The sequence below is a fragment of the Theropithecus gelada genome, chromosome 4 (genome assembly GCF_003255815.1).
Source record: "Theropithecus gelada isolate Dixy chromosome 4, Tgel_1.0, whole genome shotgun sequence".
NCBI classification, from domain to species: domain Eukaryota; kingdom Metazoa; phylum Chordata; class Mammalia; order Primates; family Cercopithecidae; genus Theropithecus; species Theropithecus gelada.
This window is the reverse complement of record NC_037671.1, coordinates 170,006,371-170,019,995: the sequence shown is the minus strand read 5'-3', so window position 1 is coordinate 170,019,995 and position 13,625 is coordinate 170,006,371.

Sequence of the window (13,625 nt, the reverse complement as noted above, 5' to 3'; positions counted from 1 at the left end):
ACCAATCCAAATAGCGGAAATTCCCCCAAATTCACACAGTGTCAGGCAGCAAGTCTGTAGCTTCTTAATTGGTCTGTGTTCTTTCTTGAAGGGCTAAAGTGAGGCCATGGACAAAGGTCGGCTACCTTAGAATGCCTTCAGTAAGATCCAGCATGTAATATTAAAACCCAAGTATGCAACTAAGTTGTGTGACTTTGGAAAAGGTTTTTTTTAAAAAGCCCATATGTGACTTAATGTCCTAATCTTAATTCAGAGCCTTTCTTATTTCATTTGTGATGCTATCACGAAATGCCATAAGCTTGGAGGTTTATAAATGACAGAAACTTATTTCTCACAATTCTGGAGGCTGGGAAGTCCAAGATCAAGACACCAGCAGATTCAAAGTCTGAGGGGAGCCTGCTTCCTTGTTCATAAGGTGGCTGTCTTTTTGCTGTAACCTCATATGGCAGAATGGATGAGAGAGGTCTCCGGGGCCTCCTTTATAAGGGCACAAATTCTATTCATGAGGTCTCCACCCTCTTGATCTAATCACCTCCCCAAAGTTCCATCTCCTAATACCACCACATTGGAGATTATGTTTCAGCATAAAGATTTTGAAGGGATACAAATATTCCATCTCTAGTAGAACCTTTCTCATGGGGCTGCTGTGGTCATTAAATCAGATAACAAATGCAAAGCACTTAGAAAAGTGTCTGACTATAGAGTAGGTGCTTACAGAAGGATGTGAACTTATGATCATTGTTTCCACTGTTATTAGCACCACTTGGATTGTCTGGCTGATGTCCTTCCCACTGTCTTCATAGGAGAGACTGAGAAACTGTTTCCTGAGACCAGCAACACTTATGCAGTTCACAAATGGCTGGGTTTCCCAATGCTTATCTGAGGTACTATGTGCAATAACTGATGAATGTCTGTTTGCACCTGCTTGCTTTCATAGCCAGGTACATTTAACTTGATTTCTCTCTGGAGTGAGGTCAAGGATTTGCTCACCCACACATACATGCATTATGCTGAGAATATTCAGAGTCCTCCTAGGTGCCAGGAGCTGTTTCAGCTGCTGATGATATAGCACAATGGCTGAGATTCCTGCCCTTAGGGATTTCTTAATGGGAGAAAGACAATAAACAAGTACATTTTAAATATGACAGATGTTGGTCAGTGTTACCAGAAAATGAGACAGAGTAAGGAGAATGGAGACCGAAATGGGAGCAAGAGCTGTTTCAGTTTGGGCAGCACAGGCATCTCTGATAAGGTGGTGTTTGGGCAGAGACCTGATTGAAGAAGGTAGGGGGTGGAATGCAACTGATTGGGAGAAGAGTCTTCCCTGCAAAGGAAGCTTAGGTGCTAAGATGTGTGGGTTTGTGGTGTGTTCCAGGCACATACAAGAGGCCAGTATGGATAAAATGCAGAGGGAAAGGGACAGAGTAATGGAGATGAGGTCCGAGGGATCAAGAGGGGTCAGATCATGAAGGGCCTTCAAGTCCGTGATAGGGACTTTGAATTTTATTCTGAGAGAGACAAAAAGTCATTGGAGTGTTTCCATTGGAGAAGGGACTGTTGTAAAAGGATCTAACTTTTCTAGATCTTTCAGTTTCTAGAACTGTTGGGAGTTCTAGCTGTTGGCAGAAGAGTACAGCAGGGCAGAGGTGAGAGAAGGGAGATTGGGTAGGAGGCAAAAATCCAGGGGAAAGTGATAGTAACTAGAAATATGGTGGTCATTCTGGAATTAGTAAGAAATGGCAGAATCCTGGATACTCACTGAAGAAAGAGCCAACAGAATTTGCCAATGGATTGCATTTGAAAGAAAGAGGAGGGTCAGCAAAATCATCCATTCTAAGATGTCTGTCAGAAATGCTTGTTCTTCGGTGCCATAAAGAAATAGCACTTGAACATAACTTTAATTTCTTCAGCAAGGCCATTGTTTTACTTTCTGCAGAAGGGGTACACTTGCCAGCAGTTTTGCTCAAGAGTACACCAAGCAAAGGAGTCACGGTCTTTTATAATTAGATATGTCCACCTTACTGCTGTGTCCGGTTTCCACTGGCTGGAACGGGACCTCACGTTCTGTATTTATCCTGACTGGCTAGCAACTTAGAACTTTTTAAAAGAGGCAAAGGCAGAGGAGAACAAAAGAAGGAGGAAGTAACTTGTCGAATGTTGAGAAAGGTAAAAACACCTTCAAATAAGGAAGAGGACCAGGCTATGACCTAATGCTTGCTTGGAACAGTATAAGCATGTCAGGGCAAATATTTAGGCTAAATTGTGGGAGCTAAGAACATAAAGTACATTGATTTCTTTATTATGGCTCGCAGATATTTAAGAATGTTAGCACAGGTCTTTGAATAAATTTTTCTTCTATGAGAAGCTACTATTTATTGCTGATTAGATGGGGAGGAAAGTCTTTGAAGAGGAACCTCTACTTTACTTTTTACATGTCTAAAACAAATATCCCATTAACAAGGCTTCTTGTTTGCAAGGGACAGAAAACTAAGTCAAACTAACAAGTTTAAAAAAAGAAAAAAGTATGAAACAAAACTGAAAAGAACAGGAGTGATACTGGTTTCAGGACTGTTTTCCAGTCTCTTCCATTTATGTCTTTCTGCGGTCAACTTGTTCTCTCAGAGTAGTTTTTCCAAATGGGGGTAGAGGGGCATATCTACAGGCATTTCTGAGCCCAAGTTCTTACCCTTTTCACCTGGAGAGGATAGGAATGTCTTGGTTCTGCCAGATCTAGAGATTCCTGGGAGGAGAGTCTTTCTGTTACCACAAAGCAGGCCCCCATCAGACATTGAATCTGTTGGTGCCTTGATTTTGGATTTCCCAGCCTCCAGAACTGTGAGAAATAAATTTATGTTGTTTATAAACCTCCCAGTCTATGGTATTTTGTTATAGCATCTGAAATGGAATAAGAAAGGCCCTGAATTATATCTATTCGAGACTAGGAGATTAAGTCACAAATGGGTTTTAAAAAACCTTGCCCAAAGTCACAAAATGTAGTTGCGTAGCTGGGTTTCAACTATTGCATGCTGGCTCACAAATTTAAATTGTTAACCACACAGCCTTAAACTGCAAATGTTCTTTACCTACAGTTTGAGATACAGTTCTCATTGCCACTTAGTGTATACACACACAACAACAACAACAACTAAAGTAAAAGCTTTGTAAAACAATACTTTGCCCACTAATTAATTGTGATCAGCACTTCAAAAACTATAGCGATGGGCTCTGTTTTGTCATCCTTTCTTCTGCCATTCACACCTCTACCCTCAATCCTGCCTTTTAAAAAAGATTCTGGGGTGAATTACACTCAAGTCTCTGTTGATTGAAGGATCTTATTAGAGGGCTAACTCTATAAGGAAACGGATGTCTGGGAGGAGCCTCCTAGAGAGAGAGGGAAATGTGGAAAATAGAAGGTGAACAACCAGCATCAGCTTCACCTACTACCCAATTTTGCCTAAGGCTAGCCCTGTCCTTCAAGTTGGAGGATTTCTGCCACTCTGCAGAACCAAAGGTGAGTCTCTGTAGTAAATAGAAAGCCTGAACCTACAGAGGCTTTTAACATTCTGCCAGTCTCATTTAGCCCAGCTCCCTTTCTGCCATTCAGAGGGCAATGTCATTATCAACTGAGGTGCCCTACTAGGATAGGGAGTTTCAGCTATTTTTTAAACTTCAATTGTCTAATTGTGGGGGTTTTTTCCTGCTATTTTTAGCATTACTACTAGACATTTAAAATATTTGTTTTTTTATCCCTTTTATTTGTGCCTTAATACAGAAAAACACTGTAAAAATATCTGAATAAATTATAAACCACTGAATAGAATAACTGTCAGCTTTTATACAACAACCCCTGATTTTCACTCATACTGTCACCATGTTGCCCAAGGTAGTTTAGAAGTTTGGTTCTGCTGGTTCTAGAAAAGAGATTATTTTAGGATGTTTCAAGAGTAACATAACACACTTTATTTGTATGGCAGTTGTAAATGAAAATATTGGAACAAACTAGTTGTCTTTTATAACTCACCATCCTAAAGCCCAACCCAAAAAATCAAATGCAGTTGATTTTTAAAACTTGGACAAGTTTTATCTAGTTGCATTTATGGGTTTTGACCCATTTTCAGCTGATTTTGTGAAACTGTTACAGGACCTCCATAGGCTCTGCATCCTGATTCTAGGTACTTTCCTAATGCTTCACTACCCTTTTTTACATTCCCAAAGGCCTTTTTGGAAAACCAGTCCAGTCCAGGATGACCACAGCTCAGGGCTTGTCTCTGAGCTACAATTTACAATTACAGGCACCCTGGGAATGTAGTCCTAAATTTAATTAGTAATTTCTGCTGTGAAATGCAAAGCCCTTTGGAAAGTTTCTTTGGAAGCTCTAGAATTAGCCTTAAATTGTTCCTCCTTCTACAATAGATCTTAGCATGCACAGTGAAAACTAAACATCTTAGTAGCACTAAACTGAGTCAAAGTTTGTGATCTTGGAAAGAATGATGCTTATAATATCATAAAAACAGAATTAATGGCCGGGCTCCGTGGCTCACGCCTGTAATTCCAGCACTTTGGGAGGCCTAGGCGGGTGGGTCACGAGGTCAAGAGATCAAGACCATCCTGGTCAACATGGTGAAACCCTGTCTCTACTAAAACTACAAAAATTAGCCATGCATGGTGGTGCATGCCTGTAGTCCCAGCTACTTGGGAGGCTGAGGCAGGAGAATCACTTGAACCTGGGAGGTGGAGGTTACAGTGTAAGAAAAAAAAAAAAAAAACAAAAAAAAAACAGAATTAATGTCCTAAATCTAAATCTACTACTTATGAGCTATGTGACTTCTGGCAAGCCCTCTGGTCATGATAAGTCTCACAATCCTCATCTATAACATGGAAGGTGATAATGCCTACTTCATTGCCATGATAGATATTAGCAAAATTGCATACAAGCCATCTGCACATGGTACAGTGGGGGAGGAAAAATATCCTTTTATTCTCTACCCATCTTAGGTCATTAACTGGGGCCCTATGCAATTAGATTGACAAAAGACAGATTAATAGGAGAAAAACAAACGGAAGTTTGTAGCATGTGCATTGCACATATGCGTGAGAGATCTCAGTGATGAAAAACTTGAAGGGGTTGTTAGAACTTGGGCTTTTATAGCTTCTTGGCAAAAGGACAATAAATTTTAGAGAAGTGACAAGACAAAAGAAAAGGACTTTGAGTGTTTAGGGCAGCAAATTATGGAAAGGTAAATACATAGGAGTAACCAATGGAAGATTAGTAAAGCTGATTAGTGAAGTCTTTTAAGTAAATTCTGCTGAGCTGTTAAGGGTTGAGAGTTTGTCTCTGGTGATTCACTTCTGTCCTTCTTGATAGAGAGGGAAGTGGGGACATCTTTACAAATGTATGTCCTGCTCTTAGGCAAATGAAGGAGGACAGAGAGCTTTTCTTGTATTTGCTTCTTCTCACTTATCTTTAGCTCAAAATAATCAGTATCTGGAAGTGGCATATTTGGGGTGGCCTATTCTGCCACCAGTCATTACCTTGATAGAATGCAAGGTCGCATAGTGGCTAAGAGGACAGGTTCTGGAACAAGTCCAAGTTTGAGCTTCCTCCATTACTTAACGATAGTAGAGCCTTGAACAATTATTTAACCTCTTTTTCCCTCCATTTCTTCATCTATATAATGGAGATAATAATAATAAAAGCTTCTCCTTTATAGAGCCTTTTTACTAAGAATTCAGAACATTTTTAAACATTCAAAACATTTTAAACAAATGTTGTCACGTAGTAAAGGTTAAATAAATATTAACTCTTAGATACTAATAATAGATAATGAATATCCCTTGATGTCTTCCAGGAATAACTTGAGGGGCTTGAATATTTTCTTCAAGATATAGAAATTATATTTTTTTCTCCCCAAACATGGCATTGAAAAGAAAAACACTGAAGGAAAATTTCCTCAACATCTTGTTTATGTGCTTGTTTACTGAACATAAGGCCATTAAAATCATTTAAGTTTATAGAACATTAAAACATGTATTAGGCCAAGGGAAATGCTGATGCTGAAAACATTTGCTTTCATTGTGTTGCTGGTTAAATAAAAGGCAAATCTCACTTGGCCAGTGATATACTGCTTTCTCCAAGAACTCCAGGAAGATTTACTACCCAAGTGCCCTCAAATGATGCCGCTGCTCAAAGCCAATGTATCCTAGGGGCATAACCGACAGCAGAAACAAACAAACATTCTGGCAGCAGCTGAGCTTAATGTGTGCTTTACCTGGCAATGAATAATTTAAATAATCTCCCAATTTTGGGGAAATATGAGAGGAAAAGTTTTATTGTGGGTTTGACAAGGTGTAGTCAAGCATGAGTGGCAGCCAGAAATAGTTTCTTCTTTGGCAGTGATGGAAGTGTCCTGGGTTAACTGATTTAGAACAACTGCGGAGACCTTTTTGTATTTGTGTACTAAATCAGCTTCACTTCCATCAATACAGTATACATTTAGGACTTATAAAATGTATTGTGCACTGGCTTGTTTTTGAATAACAATAAATAGTAGAGGAATCAAGCAAGGCAGAGAATAATCTGCTGATGATACAATTTAAACTACTGCCCCTATGTGTTGTCAAATTATATGCTATTACTAGAAGCACTATTATTGTGAGTTGAAATTGACTGGAAGCTATGTTATAGACCAATATGTAGTTTCAACCTCTGTGTAGATTTGGTAAAAATTGCTTCAATCCTATGTGGAGCCCGTGGAATGGATATATATGATTTTGGAAAGTTTACTCCTGGACCAAGCAGCAATTGCTCTTTTTATAATGAATCAAGTTTGAAACCTAAAGAACAATCTGTGCATGGATGTTAGTCACTGGACTAAGGAAACCCAACTGTGTCCTAAGCCCCATCTACCCTTAGAAAGCTCTCATTATTTCCCACTGCTGCCTTCACACTGGTCTCAAAGACCCTGCCACTTTTTCAAATGTTTAGCAGAAGCATCTCTTCAGACCTGTCCTTGTGTACCTAATGATATAACTGATACAAAGCTGAGACATTTGAGTAAGATTTTCTCAAAGTCTCAGGCATAACAGAAAGAAAAAATACATTATTATAGTAATATGACAGTAGATATTACTGCTAAATAGATATGACCCATTTGCTGGGCTCACAGTATCTATATAATATTCAGATCTTAAGAAAAAATTGAAATGATGTATGTGGAAGTACATTATTTACAAGGTACAAATTATGGCTTGAATAGAGGTATAACATTCAAATTTTTGGCATTTTATACATTCTATGCCTTAAATTTCACCATGTATTACTCATGACTAAGAATACATGGGGGTAAGCCCTAGTGATTAAAGAAATATGACTTAGCGTGATACACTTATGGTTAGCTCATGAAACTTTGCACTTTTCTTTAAGATGAGAAAGTTTTCACTCCAGATTGTGGTATACAGAAAATACCATTATATGATTATTTATACTACAAGGGAAATGTGGAAATAACTTGAGAAAGAAAGTGGGAAAGGAGGGCGAGAGAAAAAAAAGAAGAAATTAATTCATAAGGCTTCTAGATTTGCTTCATAATTGAGGTATCTTATTAACTGAATTGTAGTTTGTAGTCATCCCTTGTTACAGCTTTGGTTCATTTATTTCTGGTTCATTTGCTTGTCATAAATTCTAGAGCCCCAGAGGTACTAGAAATGCATTGCTGAATAGCATCTTGCCACAGTAACCTTTTATTTCACCACTTAAGGCATATATTTTATGATGCTGGTTTATCTTGGATAATATCAAGTGATTCTGATATAATGCAGGCTCAATAGCACCCATTGAACTTTGTAGAATTCAGACAACTTCTTTCTGCCATTGGCCCCACCTTCTCCCTAAATCTACCACCTGCTCATTTTCTTTACCACTCCTACTTGCCTTTCTTTGTCACCAACACCTTTCTCTGACATGCATATTCCTTGGAGACAATGAAACTTCCAATGTTCAACCAGAAAGAGAATGCTCCCTTATTTCCTTCCTCTGCTCCTCTTTTCCTTCCCTCTTCCTTCCTTCTATCTATCCTTGCTGCCATGTTCTTCATGCAATAAACAGTGAGAACTTCATGCAATAAACAGTGATATGACAGATACTGTGCTATGTTTAATAGATACAGATATATACAGTCCCCCAACTATCCAGGATGTTGCAATCTGATGGGGATGACAGACACTCCAACATGTTGTTACATGAAAGTGAGAAAGTGTGTGAACATGGTGCTATGGGTGCAGAGACACTGGACACACACCTGGAGACAAGGGAGACTGCTTCCCAGGGCATGGAACCTTTGAACCTGTAGAAAAGATGAGGCTGAAGTGGAGACCAGAACAAGAGCATGGGAAGATCAACTGTATCAAGGAAATGAACTTCACCCTGTGGAGCAGAGGTCGGCAAACTAAGGCCCTCAGGCCAAATCTGTATTCTGCCACCTATCTTTGTAAATAGTTTTATTGGAACACAGCCATGCCCATTAGTTCAGTATTGTCTATTGCTACTTTCATGCTACAATGGCAGAAGTTAGTTAACACAGAGACCATATGGCCCACAATGCCTAAATCTTTCCTATCTGGCTCTTTAAAGAAAAATAAAATGCCAGCCCCTGCTGAAGAGCAATATTTTCCAACTGTTTTCCCCCACATCATGGCATATGAAGAAAATGAAAACATCTGAACAGGAAGTTGAGTGAAACAGAGATTCTGTTTCAGACCAAGGACCTGAGCTACCTAGAGCCCAATCTGTAGGGCCTTGGGCTGGGATGAGGGTCAGCATTTCAGTATGCTGGCATCCATCTTTAGCACATTGGTTGGCAAAGAACTCTCTGATAAAATAAGAAGTCACTGGAGAATATTTTAATCAATAATTTACATATGTAATGTTTTAACCAGAAATTTAAAAAAGCACTGGAAAATGAAAAAGTAACTTCCTTAGGGAAACCAGAGGTTAAAAATGTATAGTTCTAAGCATCAAATTGACATCAATCAGGCAAAAAAAAAAAATCTTTTATTTAACAACTTTTATCTGGAAGATACTCTGCTAGGTTCTGATGTGAAATAAAGACATAGGTCTAATCATGGATCTGGAGTCAACTTGGTAGAGCAGATTGTGTAGCTGAGTCCAAGCTCATACCACTCACCACACCACAGCCAGTAAGTCAAGAGACAGGGTGTTGAGGCTAAGAAAGTGACTTTATTCAAGAGCCAGCTGTTGCAGGAAGTCAGGGACCCCAAATGGAAGGACCGGCTGGAGCCACAGCAGAGGAACACAAATTGTGAAGATTTCATTTTCATATGAACATTTATCAGTTCCCAAATAATACTTTTATAATTTCTTATGCCCGTCTTATTTTAATCTCTTAATCCTGTTATCTTTGTAAGCTGAGGATGTACGTCACCTCAGAACCCTGTGATAATTGTGTTAACTGTACAAATTGATTGTAAACCGTGTGTTTGAACAATATGAAATCAGTGCACCTTGAAAAACAACAGAATAACAGCGATTTTTAGGGAACAAGGGAAGACAACCATAAGGTCTGACTGCCTGCGGGGTAGGGCAAAAAGAGCCATATTTTTCTTCTTGCAGAGAGTCTATAAATGGATGTGCAAATAGGGAAGATATCACTAAATTCTTTTCCTAGCAAGAAATATTAATATTAATACCCTGGGAAAGGAATGCATTCCTTGGGGGAGGTCTATAAATGGCCACTCTGGGAGGGTCTGTCTTATGTGGTTGAGATAAGAACTAAGATATGCCCTGGTCTCCTGCAGTACCCTCAGACTTATTAGGGTGGGGAAAAACTCTGCCCTGGTAAATTTGTGGTCAGACTGGTTCTCTCTTCTCAAACCCTATTTTCTGTTGTTTAAGATGTTTATCAAGACAATAAGTGTACAGCTGAACATAGACCCTTATCAGTAGTTCTGCTTTGCCTTTGTCCTGTTCCGTCAGAAGCATGTGATCTTTGTTCTGCTTTTTGCCCTTTGAAGCATGTGATCTTTGTACCTACTCCCTGTTTTACACCCCCTCCCCTTTTGAAACCCTTAATAAAAACTTGCTGGTTTGAGCCTCAGGTGGGCATCATGGTCCTACTGATATGTGATGTCACCCCCAGTGGCCTGGCTGTAAAATTCCTCTCTTTGTACTCTTTCTCTTTATTTCTCAGCTGGCTAACATTTATGTATAATAGAAAGAACCTATGTTGAAATATTGGGGATGGGTTCCCCCAATAGCCAGCAAACCAAGAAGATGGCAGATGAGTGTCCTAAAGAACTGTCTTAAGTTAACACAAATTTTAGGCTCCTTCTAGGTTAGGGTAAGCAGGAGAAGGGAGGGAGTTGAAGTTAACAGGTGACCAATGACCAAAGACATCTGGGCAGCAGTGGGGATCTAGGGAGGTTGAGAAACTTCTTTGCCTTTGGTCAGGTCACATTACTCCTATAGATATTTAATGTAACATTGTTATTTGTGTGTACATCTTCCTTATCTCCTTGGGAGCTAGTTTGGGGAAGGGACTATTATTATCCTCACTGTAAACTATAAACTAAATTCCTCCCATAGTTAGCTTAGCCTACTTTCAGAAATAAGCAAAAGTAGCTAACCAGAAGAGATCACTACAGAGGGTTGGGGGGTAGGAACAAGATGGAGTTAGTCATGCTAAGCTTCCTTTTCACCATTACAATTACTCTGGAGAAGAAGGGTGATTAGACACATGTGGTGGTATCAGCAAGGGGCCAGATTGCTGCTGAGCATCTTAGCACATGCTTTCCTCATAGGACTGGATAGAGGGGCATCATTTTTCTGCCCCTGGTTTACTCTGGAGCAGAGGAGAGCTGGTGCCAGCTGTGGCAGCTTTCTGTGAGTGGATGCCCTGGATTGAGATAGAACCCAGAGTCCTAGAAATGCAGGAACTGCCTTCTGCTTACAAACAACAGGCAGTATACGACATGACTTCTTCATTGCCAGGCAAAGCTAGCTGCTCCTGTTCCTGATGTGATGCACCACCCATCCTATTGCCAGAAATTCTGTTATTAGAGGCTCTAGCTTTAAGAATGTCTTATTGAATTGTAAACACCTCTCCCTCCAGAAGTGACTGCGCCTCTTTTATCTAACATCTTATTGAAGCTTCCATCACTCATGAAAAATTTATTGAGCACTTTCATGATTCCAGGTGTTGGGCTAAGCCCTGGGGACACAGAGAGAAATTCAACAGCCCCAGCTTAGTGGAGAAATAGCTTCACTAGGCTCTGTAGGAATAAGACTCAGGACAGCTGCAGGAGTTGAGGGGTGGGGGTGATGCATGTGCACGTGTTGGGAGGATGTTGGGGAGATGACACGGACTTTAGAAGAGGAACAGAGGCAGGTGCAAAAAGAGAATGTGACAACCTTTAGCCACTTCACACATTTAGCCTCAGGCTGTCCCTGTAAGACAATTTCTTTCGATAACATAGGAGAAGCAGTACCACCCAAGCCTCATGTGTCTGCATGAAGAATTTACATACTTCTTTTCACTTCGTTCTCAGAGGGCCAATTGCTAATTTTCCAGTTAAAGGACCTGCTTATTTGGAGAGCAAACCAGGAAAGCAACAGAAATAAGAAACAGATGCTTATCAGAACCAACTGACGCACAAAGCCAAACTGGCATTTTGATTGATAGCTACCATTCTCCTCAGTGACACAACGGCCTTGGAGATACCCTTCTTCCTTCATCAGATGACCTATGACTGTCTTTGCTCCTTTTCGCCTTTCACTACTCCTGGTTTCAGGACGATCAAACTAAGCTGCCCCCCACCCCCGCTATAAAAAAAACTTCTCAATGGATAATATTTCGTAACTTTCTTGAACAACCATTCAGAGAGCTCAAAAATAATGTGTCAAATAATCTAGGGCACACTTTATTGAAGTCTTTTAAACTCTATCTGGTTTCATTCTTTCTTCACTGTCACAAGGCATGTAAGAGGCATTTTGATTCCAAGCCCATTTCTTTGTTGGGAGTAAATCTGGTGTCACATTCCTAGCAGGTGTGGGCCATTAAGAATAGATTGTTTTCAAGATTATTTACCTGATAAATGACTTCCATCATCCCCTAGCAATATAGCCAGTCCTTTATATAATTGCATGGTTACAAAGGAAGCAATTTAAAGTCTTTGCCAGCATGAGAGATCATCCAGTTCAACGACTAAATTTATTCTATTAATAAGGCAAAGAGTGAAGCTTGGAAATGTCATCTGATCTTGAGCCTTAGCAGATATGATCACATCTGATTAATCTGATGTGGTGCATTGTCCTATGCTCAAAAGCTGATAGAAAATTGTGATGGCATTTACCTGCTTTGCAAATTGCTCTTGAGATATTGCTACTCTCTGGGGAAAATTCACTAAACACACATTTCTCAGAACTTGCTTCTGAAGTATTCAAGTCAATTCAACCCATACTCCAGAGGAAACTACTATATTATGTGCCGGGTATTGGACTAGCCACTTGGAAGCCAGCATTAAGCAAAATACTCCTACTTACTACCCTCAGGAAGTACAGAAAAAAAGAATGGGAAGTCTGATGGAATTGCTATACAGAGGTTGCTGAATATTCTGTTTCTGTCCCCTCCCCTCTAATCCTCTCTCTACCTTTTCCAACCCTCCCTACTCCTGAATGCTGACCTATGTGGATATTGCCATGGTTAATTTTATGCATCAACTTAGATAAGAATGGTTGCCAGTTGTTTGGTCAAATACCATCTGGATGTTGTGATTGGTGAAGGTAGATTTTTAGATGTGATTAACATTTCAAATAGCAGACTTTGAGCAAAACAGATTACCTTTGATAGTGTGAGTGGCTTCATCCAATCAGGTGAAGGCCTAAGGGAAAAGACCAGAATACTCCAAGAAGGAAGGAATTCTGCCTTACGATTACGTTTAGACTCAAGACTGCAACATCAACTATTCCTTGGATTTCCAGATTGACAGACTGCAGACTTCAGACTTGCCAGTCTCCACAATCATATTAGCCAATTCCTTGAAATCTCACCCTCTCTCTCTCTACACACACACACCCACACACACACACACACACACACACACACACACACACACACCATTGGCTCAGTTTCTCTAAAGAATCCTGAATAATACAGGTCATATTCATAGGCTCTCTTTTCTCTGGCTTTAGATTTGATCAATAGAAGGTGCAGAAAGGAGCTCAGAGAGAGGAAGGAGATGATCCTTTCTTGTGAGGCCATGGGTTAGCAATGACTGCGTCCCTCTTTCTGAAGGCTATGGCACCTGTCCAGTGGTCCTTTCTTATGCTAGTGTTATAGGTCTCCCTCTGTGTCCTGGTATCCACTCTGTCCTCTTACCCTTCAGTCCCAGTGTAAGTGACAGTTCCTAATATTGTTTATTTGGATGTCTACCATACCTAATTGACATTCTTTAATCCTACCTATGTCTATGTAAATAGTTATTCCACCTAAGTTCTCCTAAATGTGTCCATTTGAATGTGCCAGCTATTTCCCACTGAGACTGTGATTCTGGTTCATAAACATCCAACAAAACACCCTATCTTCTACTTCAATCAAAAATAGTTTGAGAAT